This window comes from Heterocephalus glaber, unplaced genomic scaffold (genome assembly GCF_053883595.1).
Source record: "Heterocephalus glaber isolate CG9 unplaced genomic scaffold, H.glaber_assembly_v1.0 deba00001428, whole genome shotgun sequence".
Lineage (NCBI taxonomy): Eukaryota > Metazoa > Chordata > Mammalia > Rodentia > Bathyergidae > Heterocephalus > Heterocephalus glaber.
In genome coordinates, this window is record NW_028258293.1 from 29,187,640 (window position 1) to 29,207,305 (window position 19,666).

Below are 19,666 nucleotides of genomic sequence, written 5' to 3' on the forward strand. Positions count from 1 at the left end.
CTTTATTCACGAACTCATTAATTCTCAGGACTGGAAGCACACTTAGAGAGTAGCTAACCCTCTCTACCCCCATTTCCAGCCAGGTGGACAACAGAGCAACCAAATCCAGAACCTAGGTTTTTAGCCACTCATTCCAGTGCCCTCCCACCAGGAAAGCACTCACCAGGCCTGGGCCATGCCCCAGAACCTGCTTTCCAAAGACTGCTGTGTTGCATGTGTGTGCTTGGGGTGTGTGTGTGGGGGGGGGGGGTGTCACTGTTACTGTCTCATCTGCATGGAGCACCTGCAATTGGGGTGTGGCCTGGGGTGGGAAAGGCTCGCAGCTGCCTCATTTAGGGAAAGTGTCGTGGTTGGCAAAGTCCTAGATATCATCTGAAGCCCACTTCTTCCAGACTGGAGGAAACTGAAGCCCAGAGAGGGGCTGAACTTTAGCTAGTCGTATACTTGATCTGTGGCCTTCGGTCAAGTGACAGTGTCTGCCTGCACCAGAGTGAGAGGGGAGAAAGAAACCACCCAGCCCTGGAGGAGGTTCTGGCCTGTTTTCCTGCGTTCGTGTGTTCCCTCTTTCTTAGTGTCTGAGATACCGCATTCTCTCTCCTCTCTCCAACTCTCCTCCTTCCTGGCTCCCTCATCACCTTATTCTTTCTGTGCTACCATTCTTCAGGGTGAGGAAGGGCAGGAACAAAGGCGTGCAGGTGGAAAGGCAGGTCTGCTTGGGTATTGCAAGGCAGGAAACCAGTCTGTTTGATGGCTTTGCGTTCATATAGCAAAAAGTCTTGAATAACAGATGAAAAATTTGATCTTTACCCAAAGGGTTGAAGTTGGAGGCCCAGATCCCTCATTCAGTAGTTGTGTGACCCTGGACAAGTCACTAAATCCAGTGTCTGAGCCTACATTCTTAAGCAAAGCTTTTTTTTTTTTTTTTTTTTTTTTTTGGTACCAGGGATCAAACTCAGGACCTTGCGCTTTCGAAGCAGGCGACGGAACCACTGAGCTAAATCCCCGGCCCACTGCATTCTTTCTTCTATAAAATTGGATGACAATAACTTGGTTTTTGGCAGGTGAGCACCCCTTCCGGGGTCGGGCGCTTGGATTGGGACCGGCTCCGGCTTCCGCTCAGTCGGGTGCACGGGAGACTATGGCGTCCTCGGTCCCGCCAGCCACCGCACCCGCGGCAACAGCGGGCCCCGGCCCGGGTTTCGGCTTCGCCTCCAAAACCAAGAAGCATTTCGTGCAACAGAAGGTGAAGGTGTTCCGGGCAGCAGACCCGCTGGTGGGCGTGTTCCTGTGGGGAGTAGCCCACTTGATCAGTGAACTCAGCCAGGTGCGTCCCCCGGTGATGCTTCTGCCAGATGGCTTTAAGGCTAGCTCTAAGATCAAGGTCAACAATCACCTTTTCCATAGGGAAAATCTACCTAGTCATTTCAAGTTCAAGGAATATTGTCCCCAGGTCTTCAGGAACCTCTGTGATAGATCTGGCATTGATGACCAGGATTACTTGGTACCTCTTACCCGAAGCCCCCCAAGTGAAAGTGAAGGGAGCGATGGTCGATTTCTCATCTCCTATGATCGAACTCTAGTCATCAAAGAAGTATCCAGTGAGGACATTGCTGACATGCACAGCAACCTCTCCAACTACCACCAGTACATCGTGAAGTGCCATGGCAGCACGCTGCTGCCCCAGTTCTTGGGGATGTACCGAGTCAGTGTGGATAATGAAGACAGCTCTAGTCTTCTCCCACCCCACTCCCACTTCCATCTGCAACCATCTGCACATCTGGGCACAGACGCCCAGAGATGGCCAGAAGTGTCTGAGCCTGGGTGAAGGTGTTTGACTACTGCTGCGTGAACCAGAACCTCATGGCTTTCCTGGACCTGAAAGTTTCAATGGGTGTGGTCAGTTCTGGAGGCTGGAATGATGGGCCTGTGTTTGGCACGTTAAGTTTCCTTTCTTCCTGCCTAGCTGTCCCCAAGGTTTATTTCCAGCAGAAGGGACTATCTCTCCTGGGTCAGTTCTGGTCATTTAAACAGGATAGAGATCTCAAGTGTGGGAACTTCCCTGAATGTGTGCAGCTAGCACACTTCCTTCTGCCCTTTCTCAAACCCTTTTTTCAGCTGGATTTGTTTTCATTCTGTTCTCTTCTGTCCCATCTTATACTGCTGCTGTGTCTCCCAGGGGACAGATGGCCTTCTTTGTCATCTTCACTCTCCTCCCCCAGAGAGGAGTCAGATCCATAACTCAATCACCCATCCACTTCCAAAGATAGCTCAGTTAATGGGTGATATTCTCAGAATGTAGAGGACCCTGATGAGATGAAATGGGTGTCCTTCCCTCCCTCCAATGCCTTTGGGGCTAAGATACTCATTCTTGATACCCCCTCCCAAGCATCCACATTTTTTTCACATAAAGATGGGCACCAGCAACTGGCCTGTGGGGATGCAAAGCTGTTTTTCTCTGTGTCTGGCTGGACTAACCAGTCCCACAAGAAGGCATGAGGTCATAAGTGAGAAACTGCCTTCCTGTCACCTTCCGCTCCAAAGGAGGTAGCAAGAGAAGTCTCCAGTGTGGGGTTGGAGCCCCTGTAATATCTTCCTGTCCTGTGTGGATCCTGGTGGATCTTTTCCATTCCCATCATCTACCTTTCCCTTGTTGAATGCAATAAAACTCTGTGACACCAGCAGCTGTTGCTTTTTAGAACTGGGTTTACTGATTATGCGGCTGATGTATCTTAGGCAGTATAATCTTCATTTGTTGCTTGTTTTTCACCTTTTTTGTTTTATTAATAAAAGATCTTATGTATTTACTCCCATTACTATCACAATACAAAAATAAATTATTCAATCCAAAAAATAAAAAGATAACTTGGTTTTTTTTCTAGTACTAGGGATTCAACCTAGGGCCTTCACACTGAGTTACTTCCCCAGACTTTTTAATTTTTATTTTGAGACAGGGTGTCCTAAGTCACCCAAGCTGAGCTCAATCTTGCAATCTTCCTGCTTCAGCCTCCCAGGGTGCTGGAATTACATATACAGATAAAAACCATGTGGAAGAGTGCCTAGCACAGGGTGTGGCACACATTTTCATCTGTGGCAAATAACAACTGCATAGCTCCTGCAGACATCCTGGGCTGGCCCTTGATTCTTTCCTAAGACCCTGAGTGGCATTTGATTTCTTAGACCTTGCTGAACCTCGAACCAGCACTTGAGTCCACGGAGGGTTAAGGGTAAGGGGGAGTCATCTCTCTGGCAGGTCAAATGTAGACTCCATAGTCTTTGGGGATGACCACATGTACACAGTGAACTACAGTTCTCATTGGAAAAGGGAGGGAGCACTAGTAGGGGCAACAAAGCTGAGAAATGAGGTGGCTCTGGCAGTTCCATCTATTCTTTGAGGGCTGAAGCTCAGCGTTTTTCTCCTGATGTTGGTGCCCAGGATGGGACCAGCTAGTGTAGACTTCGGGGAGTGACATGGGGCAGCTCCCCCCGCCCCCAGCAACATCTCAGGCAGCCAGCTGCAAAGACTGAAAGCCTGGGACTCAACTCATCCAGGGTTTCCCACAAACCTACGACGTTGGATAAGCCTCCCCAGCAACCTCTCTGCACCTCAATCTCCTCATTTGTACTCTGAGGACTCAGGGCAGTACCCCGTAGCTGATGGGGCTGACCTTGAACAGAATCATTATGTATCATGAACATTACACAGGGCTGGCATTATTGTAGGGGTTCCAAAGAGCTGTGGTGATTGTGTCTGTGAAACTCCTTTTGCCAGGACAGACTAAACCTGGGGATACTCATGCTGAGGTCTTTTCTCTTGCCCGCCACCTAAGATCCCCAAATGTTATTGAATACCCAAGTAAAACTTTTCTATCTTCATTGACTGAATGACTGAATAATCTTCTAACCTGAGGGAGGCAAGGATTTGCCATTTGGTGTTTTCATGCGGATGAGGTCATAAATAATGAATCACTTGTAAATGGATGCTTAGTCTCCATGTGGTTTCCAAATTGTGATCTCATTTTATTCTCACAACCCCCGCCCCCTGCCAACATCATGTCTTCTGGGAGGACACGGAAAAACTGTGATTGGTCTCCCCAATTTCTAGATAGGAAAATTGAGCTTGGGAGAAGATGAGTGACTTATCTAGGTCACCCTAAAGTTAATGTCATGCCTGGGGCTCATCCCTGCCAGCCCAAGGGTTTTTGTAGGAGTCCAGTGGTTAGAATCATTCAGATTGCAAGGATCACAGAGCCACTGAGGTGCCTTGGAGATGCGGGATGATGAGGGAGTACAGAGGGACTTCTCAAGCAGCATACCTCTTGGTCTTTTGGGTTTTAATTTTAATTTTTATTAGTACATATTTGCAGTATCTGATGATTACATTCATCATGAGGAATTGGTACATGTACCTAACACAACTTAATTCTTTTTTTATCCCCTTCCCCTCCTTTCCCTCCCCCTCCCTCTTCTCTTGATCCCCTTCCTTTTGGCAAAATGATCTATCTCCCCATTTCCTATTATCTTTTATTTTATTCTTAATTGATTTATATTTTGTGTTTCTCATATAAGAGAAACCATGAGATATTTAAGCTTCTGTGTCTGACTTATTTCACTTAACATTATGGCCTCTGTGATGTCAGAGTCTAAACTGCAATGTCCGAACATGGCCAGGTGGCCCCTCCTGTGCCCTCCAGAGGAGCAGCCGCAGTTCCTCCCTTGGCCTCTCTTAGTCCTGACACTCAGCCTCCCACAGTCCCTGCTTCTCTTGCTGTCCACTCTCTGGGTCTCCCATTTTAACTCCCTAAGGGACAGAATGTGTTAGCTAGGCAGGCATTTTGGTTCCAAGGAGCATGGTCTCTTGGGCCACCTTAGGAATACTTCCCTGGGGGAATGCAGCTTGGAACTGGGAAAGGAACACCAAGGATGCATGTTCCACCCTCTTCATTCTTATCTGTCCAGCGCCAAGCCAGCCTCTGTCCAGAGCCCTGAAGGGGGCATCAGACAGGCTGAGCCATCTGGCAGACACTTCAGGGCCACCTTGGGGCTCAGTGAACCTGTCAGCTGGTGCTCTCCCCACCTCTATCGAAGCAGCTGCCTGTCCTGGGCAAAGATCTGCCTAGCACCACTTCCTTGGAGTAGGTTGCTGTTTTCAAGAAAACAAAATATTAGACAAGGAAGGCACAGCCACAGTGCCCATAGTGCCTTCAGTTTGGCCTACCTGGCCAGCCTGCCTCACAGAGCACTCACGTCTGTTAGGTCCAGCCTAGGTGTGGATGCAGTTGGCAGGAGCTTAAATCCCAAACTGACACTATGTGTCCATAGTAGCCATTGACATCAGAAGGTGCTGGGTAAAGGGCCGCTTTGCCAGGCAGGGGACAGCTCTGATGCAGATGGATTTCCAGAGGTTGTGAGCAGAGTGGGACAGTGATGTCTCCCAGGTTCCCTGGTCAGAGCTCTATCACCCCACAAAATGTGTGACTGATGCATAGACATAAGGCAAGGGTTACATCGTGGAGTTCTGGGAAATTCTGGGCAGCAAGTGGGAAGATCCAGATGTACTGGTGCTGTGAATGTGGGAGAATGGTTAGAGTATGTGTGCAGAGAAGGCCACCTTGAATTAGTTAGCCTGGTGCAGAGAATTCAGCATGATGTGAAAAGAAAGGAGAAAATGTCACACAGGCTCTCACTCAGGCTGAGCCAGGGCTTCTATAGACCACCAGTGGGCAGTGCCTGGGACTGTTGCAGGGACTCAGCACAGCCACATACCTTTGAGGGAGGTCACATGCCTCTATGCCTACTGACCTACCAGCCTCCCTTCCATAGCCCTGGAACGGGAGGAGGACTGGGAAGAAGATTGGAGCTCTTGCTCTGCTCTCCCATTCTGGGAGTGGACATTTGGCTCTAGTTTGATCAGTTCCTGAGACCTGGGTAGATGCTACCTAACAGAGAATAAGTAGCCAGATAGGGCTAGGCCCTTGAGGGAGTCAGTACAAAAGATGAGAATACATTACAACTGTGGCTGGAGGCACATTTGTTGAGGGCCAGGCCTCAAGATGGGAATGGGGTGACTGAGACTGCATACTTCCTTGAAGGATGAACAATGGATTGGGAATTGTGCTCACCTGGTAGACATCCATCGCCCAATGGGTGGCCGGAACTCCCTGGTTTGTTTCTTCCTAAAAAGGTCCTTTTTCTTTCCATGTACTCTTGCTATGTGACCTAGTTCACTGTTGGATCAATATTACCTAAGGGGCTAAACTTGTAATCTTATTGGTTGATCCTAGTTTTGTCCTATGTTGTGCCCACCTAGTGATTTGCTCTATAAAACTTCCTCTATAAAGTGGGGTCCATGGCAACCCATTTTTTGGGTCTCCTCCTGTCTCTCAGGAGCTATATCTCTCTCAATAAATATTTCCTATTCTTTTTGTTTCTTCCATTAAGTTTATTGACACATTTTAGATGTAAAATACAGTTACATTCATCATTGGGATCTTGTACCACTACATGAGTATCTTGGTTCTTATTTTTTTTCCCCTTCCCCTGCCCTCCCTTCACCCCCTCCACCCTTCCCTATTTGCAAAAACTTTGTTTCCTTTTTTTTCCCTTTTCTCATATTTTTTCTTTTCCCTTCTTTCCTTTCCTCTACCCCTCCCACTTCCCCTGCTCCTTTAGACCTTTTCTTCCTATTACACAATATCAATTATACATTTTTAAATTACGATATCAAAATTTAGAGGACATTACCACAGATTTTACAGAATTTAAAAAGATGTAGAAAGCATATTACAAAAATCCTTTTTTAAATAAATTTGACAATTTCTAAGAAGTACCTTGGAAGACAAATTAATGAAACTGACTCTGGAGGAAATATAAAATTTGAATAGCACCTAGTAAAGACAGTATACTCCTAGCTTGAAAACCTACCTATATGACAACAACAGGCTCATATACATTTTAACTGATGAATATTTCCTATTATTAACCTCCATTGTTCTTTAGAATTCTTTTTTTAAATGCATAATTTAAAATCTTTATTATTTTACCATCAAAAGTTTTCTTTCCATAGAAGAATGGCAATGTTGTGTCAGTGCATATTCTATGGAAAAGTCTTATTTTAAGTAACTAGCCTAGAAACCAGAGACAGCACTGTAAAGCTAGTGTGCAAGGTCAAAGACACAATGCTGCCAATGCAATCAGTATACGGAAAGAATATGCAGGTGTTAGAAAAAACAATCTATGGCCAAGTGAATAAAAAGTAGCAGTGCACTGCACTGACGTTCTAGAGGAACAGAAAACGGAAACTAAAAAAAATAAAACCAGTAGACTACAGGCACAGAGTTCCAACTGTATCACCAGCTAATTCATGCATACTTGTTCCTTCCTCTTGAAGTCTAGAACATTATTGCATGGCAAGGCATTTTCTGCCTAATGTGCAAATGGCACAGCCACATGCAGAAATTTCTGCTTTCCATCTTACAGCCGAAAGAAACAAACTTGGGGCAGTAAACAAAAAACATAAAAACCTGTAGCTTTAGGCATCTTTAGTAAAAAGCTGAACAACTCAGAATTTGTTCCCATTTTCTTGAGAAATAAACTTAAAACAATGAAAGACAGCTGTCATGTTTACTCAGTTTTGACTGAAGGCAAAACAATTTTTATGTAAATACATTGAATAGACACACAAATATCCTTAACAAAATACTGTCAGGTCAACTTGAAAATTTTCATAACCAGCTCCTAAAAAAGGTACTGATAATCATGAGATGAAAATGACCATTACATTTTGATCATGCCTGAACACTGGGAATTTTTTGGGCAAGTCTGTTCCTGAAGCTGCTATACAGCTAGATTTGGCTACTCTGCATTAATTCATATGATAAATATCTTTCATAAGGAAATAGCAGATCTATTATTATGGAATCAAACAAATACAGGAAACATGTTTTAAATACTTTAAAGTTACATGATATAACCTAAGAATAAGAACTACCCTTACCATGGTCTAAATCTTAAATTGTTAATGCATGGATTATTTGCAAGACTAACAAGTTACTTGTTAATCATGTCTAGGCCTTACAGGGGAGGGGCACTCAATGCATGGGACAGCAATTATTTCCCAGATGATTTAAACATTTCTAAGTGTTATTAAACTGTATTTGAAAAGTTCTTTTACTTAATATATACATTGTACAAAATAAGTTAAAAGGAGGAAGCAGAGGAAGGTTTTCTGGTATATATGATGCAAACATACCACTTTCCCTAGTCAGTAGTTCCATGTATGTCCATTTTACCCAAGATAAAATACAAAAGGCCAATCAAAAATTTCACTTATAAATAGAAAAAGCATTCAAACCATGGAATTTCAACATTGATTTTTTTCCCACACTGCAACTCACTCCACTTTGACTATAATAAACATAAATAACGGCATTTCAAAAATCTGTTTTTACATCCTTACCCTAAAGTTTAACATAAATTCCTCTAATAATCGAGAAGAAAAGCATTCCTTTGTAACAATTCCACAAAATAATTTTCAAGTCACAAAACATCTGTCTACTAGTAAAACCAGCAACCCTTGTGGAGGGTATAGGCATTAATGCTTGGCCTCTCTGAGGTATAAATGCAGCTATATTTGCACTGAGTTGATAGTCTATAAGGTATGCCAACAATCTGCATGTGTGCATAAAAGTGGGAGCAATATTATCCTGAAAACTTATTTTCATAATTTTTTATAATAATGGAGATTGAGAAAAAATATGTACTTTAGCCCAGTAATATAGCCAGAAGAATTCTGAATTTCTAAACAATTCAAAGGGTTAACACATTTAAAAATATTTAACATTGCATATTGATTAAAAAAAAAAGCTGAACAGGGAAAACATACAAATATTTATTTTATTTCTTTATTTTTTGGTACCGGTGATCGAACTCGGGTCCTTGCGCCTGCAAGGCAGGTGGTGGAACCACTGAGCTAAATCCCCGGCCCCCATACAAATATTTAAATCTAGCAGGACATCACAAAAAGCATACTATAGATAAGTGTGAAATCAGTCAAGCTTTTCCAAACCAGAAAATCCTTTTAATCCTTCAGCAAGTCTCTGTGAAAATAATATGTATACAATAAAAGTGAAAAGGAAGCACCTAGGATACCCCCAAGAGACTTGCTACACCATGTATCACTACTGCCCCATCTCTCTCGTATGCATGGATGGCCAACAGATGACAAGAAGTCCATTTGACAATAGTTCAGTAACTTCTTTTCACCACTGCTGCCAGCTGAAATCATCACTGCTTCCAAAGACCAAAAAAAAGCCTAGTATTGTTGCGAAGATGACTGTGTTTCCTGTGAGAACAAGTGCACAAGCTCCCCACTCAATCAGATGTGCTCTGGCAAATATGATGGGAAGTCCAAAAGCTGAAACAACAATGCCTGTCGTGAGAAATATGGCAAGTTCCTTGCAAGCATTACTCATAGCATCTGTATCGTCCACTAATCTTCTTGCTATGCAGTATGGAATAGGTGAAAGGACGTAAAAAAACAGAACAAAAAGAGGCCAGTATTGGCTGTATATTGGGAGGGCACATCCAAGCATCAAAAACATCAGCCCAATCGCTCCTCCAAAGGATAAACTAATCAAAGCTTTGATGCCGGCCATGGCGGTGACGTTGCTCCAGCTCCACAACCTGAGGCAGCGACTAGAATTCATTCTTAAGTTTTGGGGACCATGAACTTTGCATATCTGACATCCAGCAGGTTGAGAGTTACATTTATTTCCCCTGTATCACTCATATTTCTCCTCCACGGGGGCATCCAGAACAGGAAGCTTCCAGAAGCAAGTGATTGGCCTCCTATCTACAAGCCTGTCCCTATTGACTCAGAGGGAGCCCAAGGCAGCATGGGCAGCCTCCATCCCAACACTGCTGGGTGACCTGGGACAAGTTATTAACTGCTCTGAGCCTTGACTTCCTCTACTATAACCTGGGAAACAGCTGTATGATAATAACCAACTGTAATATGGTTGTTCTATGAGTTTATGGGAAAGTGGCTGAGCACAGCCGAGCTCCATGTATACCTGAGCCATTCTTGCCACTAAACTGGAATGGAACTTCCTGGAAAGCAGGGTCCTTCCTGTCTAGTTCACCTTCATGAGCCCAGTGGCTGGCACAAAACAGGTGCTCAGTAAATCCTGACAATGGAGAAGGAGCATTTTGTGACTCATTATTAATGATGGCCATTCATCAGCCAGCAGAGAGGCTGAAGGACCTGTTAGAAATGGAATCAGGCCAGTGAACCTGAGTTCTAGTCCAGCCCTGCCACTGGCTTGCTGAGGGACCTGGCAAGTCACATCCCCAGTCTGGGCCTCAGTTTTCTCACTTGCTCAGTGAATGAGTTGGTCAAGATGAGCTTTCAGATCTTCTTGGCTCTGAGGTCTGGAGGGTTTGCTGGTGGGTGACCATGTGCCCACCCCCATCTGGGTACATCACGATCAGGAGTCACTTCCTGGCCCCACCCTCCTTCCTCATGTTTTTCCTTCATCTTCTGGGTGTTCTCTACTCTGGTTGGGGTATTTTCATTTGCAAAAATTTAAATGCTGCATTGGTCCTCTTCACATACACATGTCCTGTCCCCCACTCCCACACCATTTTGGGAACTCCTGTAGGCAGCAGCTCTGTCTCCTCTACCAACCTCATAGATAAGGCATCTTCTTGCTCAGGCTGACATCCTCCCTCTCCCTCTCACCAGCTTGGGACAAGTCTCATCTTCACTCAGGTCTCTCCCCTGGATCCGCCCCTTACCACGGGTTGAGGGGCAGAGTGACATGTTTGCTGACAGGCTGATGGCCAGCGCTCCAAGGGAGCAGGCCAGCAGCCGCGAAGGTGCAGCCTGTGCCAGGTGGGCCTTGCCAGCCAGAGCTATTTTTAGAAACCATGTTTGCAAATTTTGTGTTAATAGTGTCTCTGTCCAAGTTCTGGCTCCCAGGGGTTGGGGAGGGAAAGAACCTCTGAGAAACCCTTCCTCCCTGCTGGTCCTCCTCCTGGTTTGTGTAGTCCTCACAGGTGGCTGGGATCAGCGGACACTCTCATCTGTGTGGGAGCCCTCCCACGCCATCTATCTGCAGACACAAGGCCAGTGGGAGGTGGGGGAGGCACAGAGGCCTAGAGCTGAGGTTGTTAGATGACCGTGACCATCTCCCTCTCCGAGGGGAGGCAGAATCCCTGGCACAAGACACTCTGGAGACACCTTTCTTGGTGCTTAGTTACTGGATGGGAATTTTCAGTTTCTTTGTTCTCTCCTTCAGCAGTGAACGTGGGCCCCCACAGATTTCTGTATTCTTTTGAGGATATTCATCCTCACCGGAAGTCACCCAGCCAGGCCTTGACTGAGGCCTGATCCTGAGGCATCAGAGGAAACACTCTCCAGTGCATCTTCCTGGGCCAGATCATGAAAGGAGGGGGTGGATGGCAGAGAGGGGCACAAGCCCTTGCAGTCCCATCCTTGGGGCTTCTGGTCTGGCAGGAGGGGCAAAGGCCTTGAGGCCATCCTAATCCCGGGATGGGTATTCCGAAGAGAAGTGGTGCTGTGTGAGGGTATAACCTGCTCTGAGCTGAGAACTGAAGGGTAAGTAGAAGTTGGATGAAAAAAGGAGCCACATGGCAAGAGGAAATGCAAAGCCCAGGATGTGATGATTCAAATACCGAGAAGGCCAGGGGATCCCTCCAACCACGGGGGCTCCCAAGAAGGAGGTGCCCATCTTTTCCTGGTCCCCACCCACCCAGACAGACCTCACACTTGACCCAGCAGGGATAGAAGGGGCCTCACTGCAGGGCCCTGACACAGGTATACAGCCAGGGTCTTGACGACCAGGGCTGGAAGGAACCTGAGAAAGCCACCAGCACTTCTGTCTATGGCCCTGCAAGACTCTCCTCTCACTTGGATGGACGGTTTGACAGGCGGCCAGCAGGAAAATCCCCCCTGCTGAAACCCCGCTTCCTGCCCCAGGTTGGCCCTTCCTAGCAGCTCCCCCTCCGCTAAGAGGCAGCCTCTTACAGCTCTCAGAGATACAGTCCTGGGTTCTGGCAGACTAGCTTTTGTTGTTGTTATTGTTGTGTTGTTTTGTTTGTGGTGCTGGAGATTGAATCCAAGGTCTTTCACAGTGAGCTGCATTCCCTGCCTTTATATAAATATTTAGTTAATTTTTGAGACAGTCTCACTATGTCACTAAATTGCTCAGGCTGGCCTTGAACTTGCAATCCTCCTGCCTCAGCTTCCCAGAATGCTGGGATTCTAGGCCTGCACTAGCACACTGGGTTTAGCCCTTTCATTTAAAAAACTGTGTGGCCCTGGGCAAGGTGCTCAGCCTTCCTTGGCTCCATCTGTAAAATGAGGATATTAATAGAGTTGGGAGGACTAAACAAAAGGAAGCACAAAAAGCCTTAGCCCAGAGCCTGGGGTCCAATTAGCACTCAAATGTTAATTCTTAGTTAATATCACATTGTTTTCACTGGTACCCTGTCAAGGAAGGAGAAACTGAGGCTGCGAGTGGGAAGGGACTCCCCCGAGGTCGCCTGGTGCGCTGGCGGCGGTGGCCTCAGGGGCCCTCGCCAGGCTCCCGCCCCTCTCAGCCGCCCGGGCACCGCTCAGCTGCCGCACTTTACGAGCAAAAACAAACACGTCCCACAAGCGGCCCCTGTGCGCCGCGGCCGCAGGGTCAAAGCCGGCTTTGTGCCCGCCCTGCCGCCCCCGCGGCCCAGGCGATTTTAATTAGCGTCTGGGTCTGCGCCGGGAAACAGAATCAAAGCCCGCGTTCTTCCAGCGCCCCCGCCCCGAGTCCCGGGGCTCCGCGTACCCCTGCTGGCTGCTGCGGGAAGTGGAGCCCTCCTGGGACAAGTTATCAGCCCTATGAGCCTCAGTTTACTCTTACTAATAGCACTTAGATCAGCCAGCCCTAAAGTGTTGTTGGAGGTTTACAGAAAAGAACAGAAAGTTGCTACATGTCCTTTATTCTGGGGCAAGGCATAGAAGACCCTTCTTAGGGCAAGTTGGGAGGTGCTCAGCAGGCCGCAGGAAAGGAGGTAGCAGAGTAGCAACAGAGCCTTGCCTTGGCCAGGGCTGGGCTGCCGGTCAGGTAAGGTAGGGGCGCTCACTTGTGGGCCATGGGAACCACGGAAGGGCTTTGATCTGTGGAACCAGAAAGTGAGATCCGGCTTTGCAAGGTTCACTGGGGCTGCTGCATAGAGCAGATCTTCAAGGTTGAGACTGGAGTAGCGAGGTCTGAGCCGGGCCGAGGCAGGCCCCAGAGGGAGGAAAGGGCAGGAAGAGAAAGACTTGCAAGGTCAGGCTGGATCCTGGGCAGCGATCTCCACGCAGGTGTGGACTCTAATGCTCTGCACGGTTTTCTGAAGAATAGCCAGGACCTTTGGGTCCACCTGGGGTGCTCGTTTAAAATGCCAGTTCAATTAGAGAGTGGTGGCATATACCTATAATCTTGGCACTTGGAAAGCTAAAACAGGAGGATGCAAATTTGAGATTAGCCTGGGCCACATAGGGCACTCAAGGCCAGCTTGGGGTACATGGTGAGACCCTGTTGCAATAAACCAATACATAAATGAATATACATATACCAGCTCTAGTCCACACCTGCTAAATCAGAACCCTTGGGCCTGGGGCCCCCAAATCCACATTTTGAACAATCCCCATGTTGATTCTATTATATGAATGTGGGGTGCACAAAAAGCATGAGCCACAGCCTATAAGAAAAAAAATATATAATTCCTGGTCTCCATCTCTCCAGCACCATGACTGAATTGGGACTTTTGTTGCCACCACTGAGCATCTTACCCTGATGGGTCTCCATGTCTTTCAATGACCCTCAATTTCCTCATAAAATGGTCATGGACTCACTCAATTGGTCTCCTTCTTACGGTTATCAGAGAATCAAGGGTGCCTTTGATTTGGAAAGGCCCTCAGAGGGAAGAAAATGCTGAACAGTCCTCTCTTCCACACACAGCCCTTCTTTGAAGGATTTTTTGTGCATAGCTGCTGTTGTTCAATACCCTTCTGTGGTTCCCCATTGTCTGTAAAGTAAAACTGACTCCTTGGCTTGCTCTTCCAAATTGAGACCTGGCTGCATCTAATCCCCCATCTTGGGCCAAAACAACCCTTCACCCCTTCTCAATCCCAAACATCTGTGCTTGTCTGCTTCCTTGGCTTTGCCCAATTGTCCCTTTCTTGGAAATATATTTTCTCCTCTCCTTCGTCCTCCACTTTCAAATAGCCAAATCTTATTTATTTATGACCCTGCTGAAAGGCTACCTCCTCCATCTGCCCCTTCCTGCCCAAATAGGGATGCTCTTTTCCTGCTATGAATTCCTCTGTCAAAGCACTGGCTACCCTCTGGGGGTTTGGAGGTTGCTAAAACTGGTTTGTTGCCCTGATTTCACCACTGGGTGACCTTGGACAAGTCTTTTAACTTCTCTGAGGCTCATTTTCTTCTCGTGATTATTGAGGGAATTCAGAGACACAAAAAGGAAAAGGTTTTGGGGCAATGTCTGGGCAGTGCAGGCTCAGAGCTAAGAGTATAAGCACTGAACGAGGCTGTGTGGGTTAAAATCATGCACCACCCCTACTCATTGGCAGTATGACTTTGCCTAGGATTACTAAACACCTCCTTGCCTCAGTTTCCCCAAGTGTACAATTTAATAATAGCACATTGGACAGATTGCATTGCAGGGTGGCCCTTATGATACATTATACACCCAGTATAATCCCCCCACTTTGAGTGTGGGCAGGACCTGTGATTTGCTTTTGGCCAATGGGATATGGCAAAGCTAAACACATTTGGCAAATGTAATTAAGGATCTGAATTAGTTGATTTGAGTTACTCAAAAGGGTAATTAATATCGTGGGCAGGCCTGATTTAATCAGGTGAAAATCCTTAAAAGAGGAATAAGCCCCTCCCTGGAGACAGAGCCTTTTTCTCTGATTCTGACTTTGAAGTAAGCTGTTCTGTTGTGAGAGGGCTTATGAGCATTAGGCAAGGAGCTCAGGAGGCTTCCAAGACTGAGAGTGCCCTCGGGGCTGACAGCCGATGTGGGAACAGGGACTTCTTCTGCAACTTTATGGAAATGAAGTCTCCCAGCCACCCGAGGAAGCTTGGGAGTGAATCTTTCCCCCCTTGAGCCTCAGATGAGACCACAGCCTTTATGTAATGCCTGGATTTCAGGCTGAGACTCTAAAACAGAGAAGTATGCCCAGACTTCTGACCTACAGAATATGTGAACAATAAATGTGTTTTAAGATGCTAGCTTCATGGAAATGTTACTCCACAAGAAAAACTAATATAGTATCTACCTTTAGTATTCTAGTGAAGATTAAATGAGGTCACTGAGGTAAAGTCTCAATCTGGTGCCTAGTTTATAAGAGATGCTCAGTAATTGGGTAGTAGTTAGCTGCCATTTTTATTATGGATGTAGCACTTGACAAAAAACACATTTTTAATCACCAGATTATTAATTAGCATGTTTAACAAGACCATGGAATCTGCAGGCAGAAAACCTACATATGAGCAAACTTGTCATGAGCCCTTCTTGCTGGGCTGATGTCTGTGAGGGTGCTTTAGGCTTCAAGTACAGAAAACCTGACTAATGGTGTCTGTCTTAGATTGAGATTCCTAGGAGCAGAAGTTGAGCTGAGGAGTCACGTGAAAGTGACGGATTAGGAAGTGTTTCCAGGATACATGAAGTAGGAGAGTGGAGCACTGGGGAAGGAAGAAGGCAAGGCAAGGGTGGGAGTGAGGCCAAATCCCACAAAGGGAACTTATCTCAGTCTTGCAGAGAAGCTCTGGGGATGGTGGATGATTGCTCCTCGTTATCTGCATCAGTACAAGGGAACTGGAGATTGACACCTCCACGCCATCAGTCACAGGTTAAAGCCCACCAGCGGTGGGTGGCAGGGTGTAATTCCCAGGCTCACTGGGACAGTGGGTTCTGGCAGACTAAGACCAGTCCACTTCCAACTTGAAAATGACAATGGGATGAGAAGCATCACAGGAGGGTCACTTCTTCAGTATTTCTACACTGGTATGAGCTGCAAGGACATCTATTATTTTCTTAACAAGAAACATGCTCTAGCAAGATTGAGGCCCTGAGTTTGATTCCCAGTACCAAAAAGGAAAGAAAGAAAGAAGGGAAGAAAGTAAGCAAGCAAGCAAGCAAGCAAGAAAAAGAAACATGGAGGTAGTTTGTTCAGATTGGTTCAATCAGTGTTATTGAAGACTTAGCTCCCCACAGTCTTCTTCAGGATGCTGGCTTTTGTCATTTCCAGCCTTGTGGTCACAAGGTGGCTGCTGTAGCACTATGTCTCACGTCTTTAACTGAGAGCATCTGAAGCAAGAAGCAAAGGGAGAGCAGCAGCAAAAAGGCTCTTTCCTCACTTGACTTCTATGAGGAGGAAAATCTCTCTCCTTCTCTACCAGCACAATGTTATGTACCCATCCCTAGATGGGTTGGGCAACAGAGCATAGTTGGATTGCCAAGGTTGGCTCAGGTCACTCATGGTTCACCCAGGTGCTCAGCACCCATCCAAATGGGGTTTAAAGAAGAGGGAGGACAATGGCTGCTGGGAGGACAGCCGACAGCATCTGCCACAGGGCATCTGTTTCACTTGCAAAACAGGCCTATTCATACCTGCCTCTGAGATGTATGATGAGCATTAAGTGAGATCATGTGTGTATGAAAGGCCCACAAAGTGCTGATTTTGATTGCTCTTTGTATCCACCTGATTTCTTCTGTGTTGCCCTGGGAGCTCCTTGAAGGCAGGGCCACGTTCTGCTCTCCCTGGCTGCTGTTGATTCTACCCTCTGCATAGCTCACAACCCCATCCACTGCTCTCTATCTCTGAGACTGTGCTGTGGCCCAGACTGCCACTATCTCTGTCACTGATAGCTGCAGTAACTTCCTGACTAGTTATCCAGCTTCCCTTTTTCACTAAATCAGAGCTTTCTCTCACAAAAGTCTAAGAATCTTTGTAAAACAGAAATCCGATTGAGCCACCCCACTGCTGCAAATCCTTCCAGGATCAAAAATAGGGAAGATATTAAAAATAACTCATGGTTTGGAATAGACCCTGGGCCATGAGGACAGGCTGCGGCATTGACAGCCATGCCAGCACCTCCTCCCTCAACATCAGCCCTGTCTTGGTGGCCTTGGAAAAGCTGACCTCTGCTCCCTCTCCAGGCCTTGCTCTGTGCCCTCACCCTCTGCTTCAGTGCCCAACGCCAAGTGCTTACTAGGCTGGACTCCTCGAAGGTTCCCACATGTCCCACACTGTAGCTTGTCACCAGGCCTCTGACCACACTGTCCCTAGGACAGTGGTTTCCCCATGTTCCCCAGTAATTCCCCAGGACAGTCCCTTAGGGTCTGTACTTGGGTGTCCCCTCTTCTGGGAAGCTGTCTCTGACTCCCCTGTCCACCAGCCCTGGCTGTGGCTTCTCATGCTGCACCCCCCCCCCAACTTGTTCTACCTAGTGCGTGTTACTTTTTTGGTCATTATTTATGTCTCACTGCCCTGGGGGCTGTTGAGGACAAGCTTAGACACAGAGGATGGTTGCATCTCCATTGCTGGCAGTGATAGGTGGTGACAGTGGTGTGGTGGAGAGCAGAACCATGCTTAGACTCAGGCAGGAGTGACCTCCACTCCAGGCCCAGCCCTCTGGAGGGCCCCACCCTGACCCTCTTTCAGCTGCACCACTACCCATAGCACATAGAACTTGGGATGAAGGGATGAACACCCCTTCTCCCTTGTGGGCCACACTTGGGATTCAAGATTTCTCTGCCCAAATGGTTAAATCTGCTCACAGCCCTGTATATTCCTTTGCCTTAGGTTCAGTTCTAAGCCTGAGAGATAGCACCACAGGGCCAGGCTGGATGTGAATGAAATTTGGATGTGTTCTACTTACTTATGCTACATATCAAATTACTCCCAACTCTTAGCAGCTCAAAACAACTAGTTTTTAATCCTCACAGATTCTATAGGTCAGGAACTTAACCAGGGAGCAGGGAAGATGCTTTGTCTCTCTGTCCCATGTCCTCTGGGACCTTAGACTGAAAGTCTAAATACTGTAGCTGGGAGCTGGTATTATTGGAAGAGTCTTTATTCACATCCCAGTTGTTGTTCAGGTAGCTGGCCTGGAGCCCAGCTGGACTCATCAACTGATACCTCTGTGTGTGGCCTCTCCATGTGGTCTGGGCTTCCTCACAGCATGGCACCCTCCAAGTAGTTGGACCTCATACATAGTGGTTTTGGGGTTCCAAAAGCAAGTCTTTCAGTAAACAAAGCAGTAGCTGTGTTGCTTTTCTCTCCTAGCCTAGAAGTCACTCAACCTAATTTCTGCTTCATTTTATTGGCACAAATGAGCCACTGCCTACCCAGATTTAAGGAGAAGACATAGGCTTTGCCTGACTATGGGAAGAGTATAAAAGTATTTGTGGATTTGTTCTAAAGCCATCACCGACATGCAGACTGGGGTGTCCCCATGTGTATGTACAAGGCTCTCTATAGTACAGACAGAGCTGGAATAATAAAAGAGAAGTGGGCCAGGGGTTGAAATCCAGGGACCAAGTTTGGTTCTCCCTGTGATACCTATTCTGGCAAAGAATTTAGAAGAGGCAGAAAGCTTTATATTTGAACATGGCCTTCAAGGTCATTTAGAAGTTTTGTTTTTCAAGGCAGGAAGATAGAACATATGTAATAGCTTGTCAGTTTGACTTGTAAGTTTTATGTGTTTAAGATATGATTTGTAAGCTCCATTTGTACTCTTGTCTGGGTTCTGCAAATGTGTGTGTGGGAGGCGTCCCTGGTGGCAGAGGTGGTACCAATGGTGGTGGCAGTGTTGCTTATGATAACAAAGGTAGTGGTGATAATTCAAGGGCTTGACAACTATTTATTCAGCACTTATGATTTGTTAGCAGCCTCTACCACCGTCACCATCACTATTACTCTTCCTTCTTTAATCAGTGTATATTGAATGTCTCCTGGGGGCCAGCAGCTGGGCTCACAGGGGTGACACCACACAGCCTCTTGTTCAAGGTGCCTACTGCTCCAGGGGGAGAGATGCTCATAGGCTGCTCAGTGCAGTGCAAAGGAACAAATTCTGCTATGGAAGAACATACAATGTTGGGGCAGCAAAGAGGACTTAGAGGCTTCTCTAAAGAGGTCTTGAAGAATAAGCTGGAATAATATGGGCAGAAAATAGGGAAAGGCATTCCAGAAACAGGGAATAGCATGTAAAAGGTACATAGGAGAAGACACGGGTTTAAGAAATGGTCCAAAGTTGTAACAGTGGTAGCCTGAAAATAGAGATCTCTTTGGTGACCATATGTTTACTACCCACACTACTATTTGTCAGGCTCTGCTCTTTCCCATTCCGATCATATGATGATAGCACTTCATCCTCCATCACCGAAGATTGGTTGTTTATCACCCAGTATGGACCACCCCCAGCATTTCTGTTTGACTTGGAAAGGAAGATTCTTTGTATCCAATCTGGTTGTGACCTATTAGGATGCTGAGAAGTGCATGGTGTGTTGTCTGCTTCTGTAAAGAATTGGTTGGAAAGGAAGGGCTGATATTCAGAGGCAGCAGAATTGAGACTGGAGAGAGGCCATCCTG

General features: G+C 46.6%; 2 pseudogenes; one reads left to right on the forward strand and one right to left on the reverse strand.

The window, feature by feature from the left end:
- The first annotated feature begins 957 nt into the window (after window positions 1-957).
- Window positions 958-2,834, forward strand: LOC147828045 (phosphatidylinositol 5-phosphate 4-kinase type-2 gamma pseudogene; annotated as a pseudogene).
- A 6,285-nt stretch (window positions 2,835-9,119) lies between these two features.
- Window positions 9,120-9,688, reverse strand: LOC101707790 (leptin receptor overlapping transcript-like 1 pseudogene; annotated as a pseudogene).
- Between the last annotated feature and the right edge of the window lie 9,978 nt (window positions 9,689-19,666).